The following is a 15,556-nucleotide window of genomic DNA, read 5'->3' on the forward strand; positions in this document are numbered from 1 at the left end:
AAGATGCGATACATGGCAAGTTTTTAAATCATTAGCAAATTAAATTACTTAATTTTATGAGATCATTTTTTTTTGCTTTAGCTTTAAAATAAATAAATAAATAAATATTTATATATATATCTTTATTTATTAAAAAAAAAGATTAATGTACTCAATTAAAATTAAAGTAATTATTATTTTTTAATTTTCACTATTCTGCTTTAATTTAGCTTCAATATTTTTCTATTGTGAAATGACTTAGGAGTAGTTCATTTATATTCAATATTTAGTCATATAGATATTAATAAAATCTAATTTTTATCCTTTTTTTTTATCATATTTATAAAATATTAATAGGTTAAAATGTAGAAAAAGGTTAAAAATATAACGGGTTTATATATAACTATTGTGGGACAATAGTCACAATAAAAGTTGAATATATTAAATAGAACATTTAATGATTATTTATTATTTAATAATTTTAATTTTAACAATAACAATAAATCATTATTTATTTTGTCATAATATAATTTTATTATGTTATCAATAATTATAAAATTATAGTTACGTGCCAATTATTTTTTTCAGAAGTAGCTCACTAATTACAATGGGAAGAAAAGCTTATTTCTGGCTTAATTTTTTCCGATAGTTCCTTAACTTTGAAATTTATTATATTTTTATCTGTTATTTTTATTTTATTATCATAAAATCTTTAAAAAATCGTTACATAAAGGTCACTCAACTTAATTTAAAAGTTTCTCATACCAAAATTTTATCATATATCCTATCAATATGATACGTGACAGTGTCATATTGTAAAATAAAAAGAAATTAAATAAACTAAATTGTCACATATGAAATTAATATTAATCTCTTTATTGCAACCCCTATCTTATGTCTATTAAGCCTATTTAAAAGTATAAAAATTAAAGTTTTTTCTCAATTAGGGATTGGATTTTCATGCCACTCGAAATATCTACAGTAGCTAGAACTTTGTAATTTCATATCTAAATACATAAATAATGTATATTTAGTATAATAAATTATTTCACAAAAAAAAATTGTAGTTTTAAAATTAAAAAACCCATCTAACATATTTACCACATATTTTTCACAGTTAAAAAGTCTTTAAACTTATTTGATATTGGGTTTCATAGGCAAAAAAATATTTAAAAAAAAGTGTCATTTTAGATGTTATTTGAAAAAAATTATTTTATTATTTTAATATTCTTATAGTAAAATAAGTCAATTTTTTTTAAATTAGATTTTAATATTTATAGTTAATATATTTAAGAAAGTATTTTTATCGATAGCAGTTTTAACAATAATACCAATCTGACTTAATATTTTTATTTTATAGTGTAACATTATCATATATCAAATTGATTAGAAATATGATTGAATTTTTATATGAGTAACTTTCATGTAATATTTTTTAAGTTGAAAGATTTTATGGTCATAAAATAAAATGAAAACAAAAGTGTAACAAACTTTAATTTAACCTTATTTTTGAGCTGAAATTTTTGTGCATGTCCACTTTTATTTATTTTAAAATTTTTTTAATTCAATTAATCTAAATCTTTAAATTTAAACTTCTACTTCTATATGGAAGTAATTAATTCATATTTTTCATTTTCAAAAAAAAAAAGTTTCATATTTTTAAATAATTAATATAAAAAAATATTAAAAAATAAACTTATACACTACTTTTTATAGTGAAGGCGCTAATAAATTGAGCTAAAAATTTGAAAATTGGATAAAATTAATCATAAACAAAAAGTTTACAGAAATTTTTTCCTATTATAATTCTTCCATCTGAACCGTCTTTGAATAAAAAAATATGTTAGGCTATTGATTAAAAAAGGAAAACAAAAACAGAAGAAGGAGAAAATGGAAGGCAAACAAGCGCAAAGAAAGGCATAAAACTCGAAGCAATACGCGCTAAAATGCTCTGACTTCTTCTTCTTCTCTCTTCCAATTTTCCATTCTCAGTTTTCTCGGAAAAGGAAAATTTCATCAAAATCACCTTTTCAATATTTTCATTTTTATTTTCTAAAAAATATCTATATTAACAAGTTAACAACAAACATAGCAAATTTACAATCAGAATACATTCATTCTTCATAATTAATAAACTTCCTTTGCAAATTTAATAATCAAATTCAAAGGAAAAAGAGACACAAAATAATTATGTCGTGGTTAAGGTCGGCGGTGTACAGAGCAGTAGAAGCTGGAGGGAATACCAATTTAACACGCACCGTTCGGAGCTATGCCGATACCGTCGTCCTTCAAGCCGGCAATGCAGTGGCTGAGGGAGCCAAGATCATCCAGCACCGCATTGTAATCTTAATTTTGTACCATTTGTTTTATTTTTTCATTGTTCTTGTTTTAGGATTTTTTTTTTCTAATGCAATGTGGATTGATTGTTGATGAAGCAGGGGTCCGGGAATTCGAAAAGCTTTAAGATTACTGTGAAAAGATTGGAGGAAGTTTCTGTGTCTTGTAGAGGGATGGAAAGAGTTCAGTTATTGAGAAGGTGGTTGGTTGCACTAAAAGAGGCTGAGAGATTATTTGCAGCTTACTCTGAGAACAATGATAAGCATCCTGATGAACGGATTATCTCTGATGAGTTCAAGGATTCTCCAAAAAAACCCACTGTGGTGAGTTACTCCGTATTAATCTTTCGTTGCTTATTTTCGATGTACGGACTAATCTTTCGTTACTTGCTTTGCTTTTCTTTGTTTCTAATGGCTAAGAGTGGTAATTGGAATTTTGGCCACTGGCCCAGGACTCTCCATTGGGCTGGTTGCCAACTTTGAATGTGGTTTTACCGTTTTGGTCTTTTACGAATAATAGTACCAATACATCTTGACATGGTTGAAATAGAAACAGAGGGCGTATCTCGCTAGCTTACTGTTCCCATAGGTTTGAGATGATAGGAAGAACAATATCTATGTAGCATTCTTTCTTTGAAAATGTTCAAACTTCATTATACGTGGGCTTTTGTTTCTGTTTTCTTATTTTGTTATTCATATTTAAATGTGGACAGGATTGTTATGTTTATCCTGATCTTGGGACAATGAATTTCAGCGATTCATTTCTTTACAGTCAATCTCTTGAAGGCATGACATTGTCCATGGCAAGTTAAACACGTACAAATGGCTTTTATTGGAAGCATTTATTTATTGTTATTTTGCAATGTAGTGATTTCCTTTTTTTTTTTAATCATTTGGCCTATTAATAGTTAACTGTAAATAATTTTGGATTCAATCAATGATCATGCAAATTTTGTTTCTTCTCTCTCTTTCTTTCCCTCTACAATGCAGAGGTTTGTGCATTTAGAAATTATATTCATCTAATATAATGCAAATTTTTGTTTGCTCCTATTGCTGACAGTGGAGCTCGACAGAGAGAAGTACTCTAGTTAATTTGCAATGAGCTTATTTAATGACTACTTAATGAAGCTGTATTCCTGCTTTCCATACATAAAACTTTGGACTAGATCTTGAACTAAAGTTCATCAAGTAAATGAACCTTTATGCTTGTTGCTTTATGAGCTAGCTTATGACATATCCCAACAGAAAGTTCTAAACCATTTATGAGTGCCCTAGTTGACATAACATGGAGGTTTGATGTAAAGCAAGAAGAACAAAGATCAAGAGAAGCAAATTCTCATGATAAAAGAGAAAGAAACTCTCAATAACTCTTATTAATTCTCAATAATAATTATAATATTCAAAGCTACTAAATAATAGAAAACCTAGGACTATTTATAGAATTTTTGAAACCCTAATTACATTAGCATTAGGAACCCTAACTCAATTCTAATTAAGAATTCTAAACAAATTTAAACTAAAATAACAATCGTAAATGTAATAATAGCAGAATTCCTAAATAATAATAGAACTCTAAACTTCCTGATTCTACAATGAATAAAATTCCTAAATATCCTAGGTTCAATCCTCTTCCAATACTGCATCAAGGATTGCATATGAGAAACAGCCTATAGAAAGTGAAAAGAATTTAGAAAATGAAAAGAATTGTAGATTGTTTAGAAAATGAAAAGAATTGTAGATGGCTAAGTATGAAATTTCTTATTAACGAAGTATTTTTTTTATTATGCAAATAAAGCAACATTGATTTGTTTTATTCACTTATTAAAAATTGATGCTTGACTGCATGAGGATTTGTGGTTTCTGTAGTTGGGATTGCTTTTCCTTATGGGAAGTTTGTCTAGATTGATATAATCCCTAGAAATGTCATAAAGTTGATAGCATAAAACCCCTGTCATTTCATCATCATCTTCCTTTTTATTTTCAAGGTTTTTGTTTGATCCTTTTAATAAAGTTTTTTTTGTTAACTACTTTTCTTGTATTGAAAAATGCTTCTTATTTATTTTTTTGATATATTAAGTTTAAAAGAAACTGAATTGTTTATTAAATTGCCCAGAATGAAGTTGTTTGTCAATAGTTTGGTTACATCAAGCTGATCTCTAATTATTGATAAAGACATGATTAGTTTTGTGGGGAAATGTATTGCAAATTGCCAGCAACTAAGAGTAATGTTGATGGCTTATCCTGCCATAAGCAGTTTGAAGGGTTCTCCCAACTCCCATCCCTAACCTTGTGGAATCCATTTTGGTGACAAAAAGATGAAGTATAATGATATTGCTACTTGCATGCCTCATGCTTTTAATTGCACTTTCATTAATCAAATATTTAACAGGGCTTTTTATTTGCTGATTCATTGAGTTTAACCGCAGGTTATCTCTTTTGTATGACTCAGATTCTTGAAGCACCAAATGAGGAAGAAGTTTCATTGCTTCTAGAGATATTTGGGTGATTCTTCTCACTATTCTTATTTTGTTTCTATGTTCTATTATGGATTTTTCCTAAATTAGTTACTTGAAAATTTAATTGTGGTCAATATGATTGGTCTAAGCTGGGGTTGAATGGAAGAAAAGGATCCGTAATTCCATGTAGCTAACCCCTAATAGTTTGGGATTAACACTTAGTTTGGTTGAGTTGAGAATGATGAAAAGAAAATGTACTTATAAAGATTTTTACCTTTCAACCTCATGTTATTGAATTCCATTTAAACTTTTTTTTGGTTTGGTTATATACAGGCTCTGTCTTGCAGGAGGGAAGGAAGTTCACAAAGCAGTTATGAGTAGCATACAAGATTTGGCATTAGCATTCTCTAGCTACCAGGATGAAGTATTGGTAAGGAGATGGTACAAATGCCTTTAATAATCTCTGTGTTGCTGATAATTATCTTAATACTGAAGACATATAATGTTGATCTAAACGTTGGAAGTTTGAAGCAACTAGATTAATGGAGTATTTATGAAGTAAATAACATTGCTGTCACGCCACATGATAGAATTGCTATTGATTGATATTAAGATTTGATATAGATATGCCATATGGTTTGAACCTTATTGTCTCCATAGTTCTGGTGAGAATCAATAGTTATGTCCTTTTGTAAACATTTGCTTATTTGATTTTACAATTTTAAAAGGCATATATCTGCTCAAAATTCATTGTCAACTTTAGTTATCAAAGTTTGCTTTGCTTAATCATTCTTCTGCAAGGAAGCTGATTTTGGTTGTGTTTAAATTAGTGCAGTGGTTTAGGATTTTCTTGTGCCAAGGGATGTTTTGATGTAATGGAAAAATGTAGAGAAAGGAATGTAAACAAAATGCAAAGATGTAAAGGAAGAAGTAGTTCTTGTATTGATACTGGAAAGTAAAGATTACAGTACTCAATTCTCAACCTCCTCACAGACCATACAACTAAGTTAAACAGAAAAGAAGAAGAAAATAGTTGATTCCTAACCCCCAGGATACAATCCCGTGCAGATCAACTCTGCCCAAAGCAATACAATATCAAAAGATGCCTCCTCAGCTATTCTTCTTCCCCATATATACAACAGCAAATTCTTCCTCTGTAACTGATTCCAGCCACATGTCTTTATCCCCATTTTCTTCTCCAAGCCACCAACACATGCATCTCTCTATTTTCCTGTAACTACTTACTCCTCCCCTTTTCTAGGTCTTTATTTCTTCTGTAATATATTCTAAACGGTCTTTGTAAATTAAACATATACTCTTCCTAATTAACCCAAAAAAAAAAAGAAGAAAAAAAAGTCTTGTATCCTTCCTACGACCAAGGCGTTAGGGGAAGAGATGTGTTCCTTAGTTACTTTAACTATTCTTAATTTTTTTTTTCAATACATTTTTATTTTTATTATAAGTTACTTTTGCACTTTTTTTTGAACTTTACAATTTTAATCTTTAATTACAATTGCAAAGGCAATTTAACCATTGTTAATGCTTCTTTGTGTGTTTAATAAATTAGTATATCTTACGAGTGGAAAATTATAATATCTTTTGGAAAACAGTTACTTTAGATATTGAAAATGTTAACATGTTACACATTTTAGTTAATTATTGTTAAACACTTAAACTATACTGACTTTAGTCACGTTGCTTTTTTTTTTTTTTGGGTAAATCATTGTAATGTCTGCCTCTGCCATGACCTTATGAATTGGGCCTGCATTCCAAATATAATGAAACCGTGACTGTGATTTTTTCCCTCTGTTGTGAGGGATAGGGGTCTTGAACTTGGGATCTTATCTAAGTTTAGAGATGCACTTGTCACTATGCTAAGCCTGCAGGTGTGCCATAACTATAAATTAAAATCATGCTGCCATAACCTTTTACCTTCTCATAGTTTGTGCATAGAAAAATGTAAAGTTTTTTCTATTCTTCAAAAAGGTCACTAGATTCAAGAAAAGTGAGTTTTTTCAAACTTTTAGAAGCTTTAGGTTTCTTTTGATCAAGCAAGAACAAAATAATTTTAGCTGATCAGGAGGAATTTGAATTATATAATGTATTTCTTAAGATGAAGTACGTTGAGGTGGGGGGTGCGGAATGCTATCCAAAATTCTATTTTTTTATTGTTTGTGACATTGAATGGATGCTGTGATCAATGAGTAGACATTTACTCATAAAGGTATTTAGATATTGCTGCATGTTTAAGAGTTTGATCATTAGTTTTCTCATCTGCAAAATGCAAATATCTCAACACCATGGTCTTGCATCTCAGTGTGAACCATTAGAATCCAAATGCAATGAAATTGCATTAAAATATGAGTTTGTTTAATATATGGCTTCACTCATTTTTTTCTTCTCACACTGTAAAGCGAGAAGAATTGCTCCAATATGCTCAATGTGCAATTTCAGGGTTGAAAATAGATGCTCATATTGCAAGGTGGTCAAGTATATTATATATTTCATAATTTTATGTGTGGGCTTTGGTGAACCTGAACCTTTTGGTTTCTATTATTTTCTATTGCTATAGAAGATATCACAAACTAAATTGCATGGGCCTTTCTAGTTCTCACACTATATGAGTTCTTACACGTCTTTATTTATGGTGATGCTGTCATCTATGTGTTTGGCACACAGTAGTTATAGATCAAAAGTTTTTTTTTGACATTTTTAGTCTATCATTTACAGATATGCTTCATTGAAAATTTTTTGCAAGATGGTGACACAGGTAGTGTAATTCTTCTTCAATATTTGTTTTGTGTTCTGTTCCCTGCCCTCAGAATAGATGCTGAAGCCTGCAGTCTAATCGAGAAACTTGATAAAATGAAGAAGTACCATCAATCACCATATGAACCTAAGGAACAATCATCTGAAGAAACAACTATTGCAACAGTGAAGGTGAGGTTCATTCAAACTTTTATGGTTATTCATCCCCATATAGATGCCATATGTAAAATTCATTGATGTACGCATGACTTACATTATGTTAAGTGCTGGTGCAAAGAGATTTTAAAGATGTCTTTATTAGTGTTTTGGGTTTTTAACTTGTAAAGATAGCCATAACTCTTAGCATTTGAACTATCTTTGAGATTTTTCTTTTTCTATTCTTGATTCTATCCTGCTTCCTAAGATTCATCTACGGTGATAAATAAAATCTTAAAAATATGCTTGCTTTTCCTAGTCATATACAATTGGTATTTTAAGTTTGTTATTACATCCCTAAGTTTCATAAATGATTTGTTAATTTTAAGGTTGCACAAGGCAGTTTATGAATAAGATAACATAATGTATGCTTATGATTCATTGAGCCGATTGCTTTATTTTCACATGTGCTCTTGAAGAGACACTTGACAAATTGAAGTATGTTCCATGTTGGAGGAACTTTTACTAAAGAAGAAATCTTTGAATAATGGGGATTCTCCAGGGTTGCATGCTGGAAAGGTACAATGAATTCTTTATGATACCATTAAATCAACTGGGGAATTCATTTTCCATCCAGAAGTTCTTTCTTTTTTTGTTTACAATTTCCAGAAGTTATTAAGTTCTTTGCAAAGCATCAACTAAAGTTTGAAGTAGTTGGTAGTCAGTTCCCTATTTAACTAGAGCAGAAGGAAATGAGGTGTTTCTACTCTCTACAATTCAAAACAATATTTCAAATCATTCTTGATGTGAACTAAACCAAGCAAAGATCTTAGTAATATTCCTAAGGAAATCCCTAGTTACTTATTTCTAGCATTATGTTCCAATTCTCCGATTCAATATTTTCATCGTGAGAGTAAAAATGTGCAAGCCTTGAGGACCCAAGGCATGCATTCAGCCCATTCTTTTTGGGGCTAAGAATCTTTCATATGATAATCATTTTGATGATGATTTAGAGTAATTCATTTTCAAGATGTGTTTAAAAGGCTTGAAGTAAGCCTATTATGCGTCAAGCACAAGTGTCATTTTCCTGCTACATATCTTTCTTGAGGCAAGGTTGTAATCATAATTTACCAAAGTGGCAAAAATTTCTTAACATTTATGGTTAAACATAATGGTATGGCTATCTAAAAATACATACACTGTATCAAATGCTAGTGGCCAGGCAGATTCTATGTTCATTCAAAAACCATAAGCATTTTTTAATGTTCAAAGAATTGTCAACTGTATTAGCAAGCCCTTTTACTTTTGGTTTAATAATTGGAAGAGAGTATTGCAAGTTGGCATTTTGTTTTCTTAGGTTCTTTTTGGCTTACTTTATCATGCCAGTGTATGCTAGTACTGTATTATTGATCTTTGCTACATTTTTTCAGGTTGATAAATTGAAAGTTTTGTTGGAGTCTCTTCTTAACTCAACATCAAAAGCTGAAAGACGTATTTTGGACAACAGGTTTAGATAGCATCTCATAATATTTTATATATATGCCTGTTAATGCAAATTCATCTTTCTCTCTCTCTCTCTCTCTGTGTGTGTGTGTGTGTGTGGATGTGATTACTTGTGCATGTTTTTGTTAAGGATTTAGCGCATGGTGAGTTTGCACTCATATGTTGAATTGATCATTTTGTACACTCTCATCTAGATAATAGTTGCTCAAAATTTTTCATAAATTTAAGAAAATGTGTATTTCACCGCCTTCATTCTAGCAGATATTGAAAATTGCTTTCCCCCCAATTACCTCTTCTTATCTCCCCAATTACCTCTTCTTATCTTTCACTTTTTTGTTGGTGCCATTATTTATATCTCTAGATTTTATTGTGAAGCATTTTATCTCTGAAATCCATATTTAAGGTGTCTCAAAAGAAGAAGCACTCAACTTTCTGGTTGCTAAAGCCTGTGAATTTATCCAGCTTTAGAAGGTACATCTACTTTAAAGAACTTATAAAACCATTCATGAAAGGAGGGATGAAGGATTTAAATAATAATTATATATTGAAAGTTTTTTTTTTTTTTTTAAATCTTTCTACACTGGTAATATTAAGACTAATCCACAACTGCTGGTTTGTATTAAATTCAACTATATTTCATAATGTAATGAATGGTATATTTACACTTCCATTTATACCTCGTTGCAAATGGTTAGATTTTCGTGCTAGTATATAGTCTTCTTTCTAGTTGTATGTTTCCTGCTGGAAGAAAACTCAAATTTGCCTCTTACTCCCTTTGTCCATTTTAATCATTGCATTTAGCTTTTGCACGATGATTAAGGAAATCATTGGATGACCTCATTTCTTATAAGAATATACTAGTAATTGATTAAATTACTCTTTATCTCACATAATTACTTTTTATATAAATATTTATTGTATTTAGTAGAGATAAAGGGTAAAATTGAAAAAAAAAAGTTAATACTCTTTGATTTTCTAAATGCGATAGATAATTTTGGACAATAATTTTGGACAAAGAAAACCAAATGTGACAGATAAAAATAAGTGTAGGGAGTAATATTTAGTCATTGTCCAAATAAGCCCATTTTAATTTTTGTCCCAATGAACCCACAACTTACTGTTGAAGTTCAGATGAACCTATTTTTTTGCCAAAACAAATTAAAATAATAAATTTTAAATTAATTTTGTATTTTTTATTAGTAAAATAATATTTAATAAAAATATATTAATATTTTATTATTAACAAAATTAGAAAAATCATTACTTTATTTATTTATTTATTTTTTGTTAAGGGAATGGGCCTGCTTGAATTTAAACAAAAATTTGTATGTTAATTGGGACAAAACTTAAAAATGGCTTATTTGGACATGGGCCAAAAGTTCAGGACAAAATTGAGCTTTACTTTGTTTTCCACTTGTCCAGCATTTGTAGACTACAACGATACATGCATGCAGAAAGTTTCTCAGAAGTTGTAAAATGCTAAATAATAAGAAAGCCAGGAAACTCATCATTTGAATGATTAAAAAAAAAACCAAACCTTTTATACATGGGTAAGTAGTTTAGATCACATCATGTTTATTTGATACCTTATCAACAATATAAGTTAATGAACTTGAATGAGTTTAGATTTATACAATACACTATGAAGAGCACAAGAGAATTAATTTGATTTCAATTAATTTCAATTTAAATAAAATAAAATTAATTTATAAGAAAAATAAATTACTGTTGATTTTATGAATTTTATATGATTAAGGTGTACTGTATGTAACTTGTACATTAGGAAGGAAATTATGTCATCATCTGATTGATTTGTTGCAAGCTACTGAAAGTGTTTCATTGGTTTTCCTAGGAATTGGAAAATGAGATTGAGAACTTGAGAGGCATAAAGATTAACTTGAAGCTGAATTGACAAAGGTCTCTTTTTATTGGATTTTTTTTTTAAATTATTTGAAGTATAAATACAGTTTTGGGAGGTATTTTCCACTGAAATCTTTGATTTACCTATTCTTGGATATTTACCATTCATATTCATGATTACCTTAGGTGGATTTGAATGCAATATGTGTATTCATGCTTATGTTCATTTAAATTTTATAGTTAAACCACTAGCAGTTCTTTAATTTGTTATATCAATCCCATATTTGGGACTACTTCCATATCCTTTCTGGGTTACATTCTAGGCCTGCACATTGATGCAGGTCAATAGCTCATTGACTGCTGCTCGGGCACGACTTCATAATGCTAGGGAAGAACGAGAACAGTTTGATGAAGCCAGTAATCAGATTATTATTCACTTGAAAGCCAGGGTCTGTTTGATTTTATCCATTCTAGGTGCCATTGTGTGATAAGCATTAAAATCTAAGTTGTGCAGCTGATTATGGACCCTTTTTATTCTATGTAAGAATTTCCTATCAAAATTCCTTGATTTGCAGGAGGATGAGCTCTCAAGATCGATTTCTTCATGCAGAGTAGAAGCAGATGTCGTCAATACATGGATACATTTTCTAGAAGACACCTGGAGCCTACACACTACATATATTGAGCAAAAACAGAAGCAGGTCAAGTATGTTCACTTACTTTCCATCAGTCTACTAATGAATTTTGGGATAGAAATCTTTCTAAAAGTAAAAGAATGAGATCGATATTTTAGTCTTTTCTTTCTTTGGAGGTGGGGACTTAATGACCAAATAAAAAATCTAATTCTTGGTCCAATTTGCAATTATGGCTGAGCATTTTAATTGGGTCAATTGTATACAGAATCTTGCATGCTAGCATCAATTATGGCCAAAACTGGAAAAACATGTGCCCAATTCTCAATTTATTGACATGGCATATTTTTTATTTATAAAAAATTGAGATAAGCACTTTTTTTTAAGGGAAGGATAGAATGGTAAAGAGAGATGATGCAATAAAAAGAAATCCAGACTTTTCATTTCTTATATTCTTATTTTTAAAATATTTAATAATTTTTTAGGGTCTTAAATTGTAATATATTATATTAGATGCTAATATGCTAATGTGAATATATTTTTTAACAAAATGTGTGTTTTAGTAATTTTTGTCCCCGTGGTTCTTAACATCTCTATGCTTTAGTGCCTAAATTGTTATGTAATTGAAATACTGTAGCCCATCATATGTTGATGGTAGTGTAAGGACTAAATTAACAAATTTTGAAAGTGAAGCAAAATGTATAGTGGTAAATCTCAAGGTGTTTTTGTTAATTTACCTTGCAAATTTGACCAAAAGTTTTCCTTTTCTTCCGTTCATTAACCTTTTCATTTTAGGATTTTTTTCTTACCTAGGTCCAGTCCAACGTAGACCCAAGACATAACTTTTATAGTGAGATTTACCTATTAAATACATAGATCTCACATGTTTGTGTCTTATATTCATGTTAGATCGGGTCTAAGCAAGTTTTTTATGTTTTTGTTTCCTGTATTGATTTGTTGATATTGTGTTTCCTTGTATTTAATAAATTTTTCCTACATATGCATGCTCAAGTGCTGAGTTGGAGAGATATGGAGATTATTTTGTGAATTTGGTTGTTCATCTTCTTACATCTTACAAGGTATTGATATATTCATCAATCCTAAATGGTTCTTTTATATTGATATGCGCTCCAAATGCAAAGTTGTGAAATTTATTGACGTATTTTTCTATTGGAATGCACACCATTCTTCTCTTATCAGGAACAGTTGGGGTCTTCCATCATCCATGTCAGAGGACTTGTTGGGGATTTGCATTCATGCCAACGGTACTATAGTGTGTTTCTTTGAAATGTTTATCACTCAGTTAACTCAAACCTCAAACTGTTCTTTTACGTCAGGCCAGAAATAACACCTAGTGTAAAGGATGACGATTCAATAGTCAACCAAAGAAAAATTCTTGAAAAGGAATACCTGGATTTGGAAGGCAAGGTATGACTGTGTTCTCCCTTTTTTGTGATAATTATATGAATGTGTTCTCTCTCTCATTTTGTGATAATTAAGACATTCTTTTGGCTATATTCCAGTATGAAATGACTAAGTGTTTAATTTCATCCTTGTACTTATTGGGATGTTCAATTTAGTCCATTTTTAACTCTTTGTACAAATTAAACTAAATGTTTCAATTTAAACTGAATTTAGGCCCAAAATTAAAATTTCTAGGTTAAATTTCTTGATTTAGAATAAAAATCAAGAAATTCAATTTCTAGAAGCTAAATTTTTTGATTTCTTTATTTAGATCCAAAATCAAGCTCAATTTCTTTATTTTTTTTTTTAATTTTTGGGCTAAATTTGGATTAAATTGAAACTGTTGGGCTACTTTGGCAAAAAGTTGAAAAGGGACTAAATTAAACATCCCAATATATACAAGGTGAATTGGCTTGTTTTGATGTTACAATTTCATTTGTTAGTTGAATTGTTAGCACTCTTTTCCCCGAACTTTTACGGCCTGTTTGGTTCAATTTTAAGATAAAATTCATCTTATTTGCAAATGAATTCAATGATAGAATTCATTTACAAATGGTTTTATTTGTTTGCTATATTTTATATTAAATGTGGAATTCATTTCAATTGAAATGAATTTTTTTTGATATATAATGAGAGGAAATTTTGTCACTTGAAAAATATATAATTTTAACTTTGAAATTCATTGGCAAATTTTAACAATTTTGATGGAATTTGGTTTGGTTATAATAAATTCCATGGAATTGATTATTAAGAATTTCAAATAAATTTTCATTTAAATCAAACATTAAAATTTTATATTTATAAATAAATTTCACAAAATTTTATAAAATTTATTTATATCAAACACTATCTTAATGTGAGAGAGTAATTTTAATTGTGACATGTGAAAGAATTAAGACCCTGTTTTGTTCAATTTTATTGTAAAATTCATTTGATTTGAAAATGAATTCCATGATAGATTTCATTTACAAAGAAATTTCTTTGTTTGGCATATTTTATATTAAATATGGAATTCATTTCAAATGAAATGAATTTTAAGTTTGAAATAAATAAAATAAAATAAAATGATATATAATAGGAGGATAATTTTGTAACTTGAAATAGATATGATTTTAAGTTTGAAATTCATTTACAAATTTTATCAATTTTGATGAAATTTGATTTAATTATAATAAATTATATGGAGTTAATTATTAAGAATTTTAAATGAATTTTTATTTAAATTAAACATTACAATTTTAGATTTATAAATGAATTCCATAAAATTTTTGTGAAATTCATTTATACTAAACACTACCTTAGCGTTGTTTAAAATCCTTGTCCATTCTATTAATATTTTCCTACTTATTAACTTGATGGGATTTAACAACTTTTATGTGCAATTAGCTGGTCTTTAATCTAAGGCTTTATCATCCTTTGATTCCATGATTGTCAGTTTTTAACCACCTTAAGCACAGTGTATGGTGTGAAAAAGCAGTATTACAGTGGAAATGAAGGTATTTACAGGTATATTATGTTGTTTTTCTTTAAAATTGTCCCACATGCACCAATCCATTGTTCAATATATTGAAACACGACATTGAAATGATATACTTAACACTTGATTCAGGAAAGATGATGAAAGGATCAAGGAGCTATTTAATGCTCTTGAAAAATTGAAAGAGGAATTTGAATCCATTAAGAGACCAGTTTTGGAAGTTGAAAAGATACAAAGATCGCAGTCACCATCCAGTCCCCATGTCTGTCTATCCCCTAGTTCCAAGCAGGCATTTGAGACTGCACAAAACAAACATCACAAGAAAGGTAAATTATCCTTGCTTAATGGAAGAAAGTCACCAGCACTGGTGGAACTTGAACAGCTGGAGTCTGAACTTGGGAAAGATGACACAGATTATTTGACAGATGAGATTGGTGAGTGGGAGTTTGATGCGCTTGAAAAGGAACTAAATGCGACCAGCTTGAAAAGGAACTAAATGCGACCAGCTGACCATCAAGAAATAGACCATATTTCTTGATTGTATGCATTTTCTTGACGTGACTGCATTAAGAAAAGCTGTTTTCCCCCCATCCTTTTTGAATAGGATGAAAGTGTTGTATGATTACTGCCTGAATATCTAAACAGCTCCCCAAAAGCTGCAAGTTAAAAGGTGAGTTAACTGTGAAAGATGATGCTAGCAATTTGTATATCAATCACTATGTAAAATTTCTGGTTCCACAATATGCATATGTAGATACTTCTATACAAATGTGTATATTCCCATGTCAATGTATGATATGATTATTTTCATTTTCCTTTTTTTTTATTTTTTTTAATGCACTATCCTGTTTGGCCAATTTTTGTACGCAGAAAAAATGTTAGTCTTTGGTCATTTTCACATTGATGTTGTAGTTTCTAAGTACAAATTCTGTGTATGTTCAATTG

At 29.5% G+C, this 15,556-nt stretch overlaps 1 pseudogene; it reads left to right on the forward strand.

Annotated features, from left to right (window-relative positions):
• The first annotated feature begins 1,876 nt into the window (after positions 1-1,876).
• LOC131178466 (uncharacterized) lies at positions 1,877-15,107 on the forward strand (annotated as a pseudogene).
• The last annotated feature ends 449 nt before the right edge of the window (positions 15,108-15,556 follow it).

The sequence above is a fragment of the Hevea brasiliensis genome, chromosome 3 (genome assembly GCF_030052815.1).
Source record: "Hevea brasiliensis isolate MT/VB/25A 57/8 chromosome 3, ASM3005281v1, whole genome shotgun sequence".
NCBI lineage: Eukaryota > Viridiplantae > Streptophyta > Magnoliopsida > Malpighiales > Euphorbiaceae > Hevea > Hevea brasiliensis.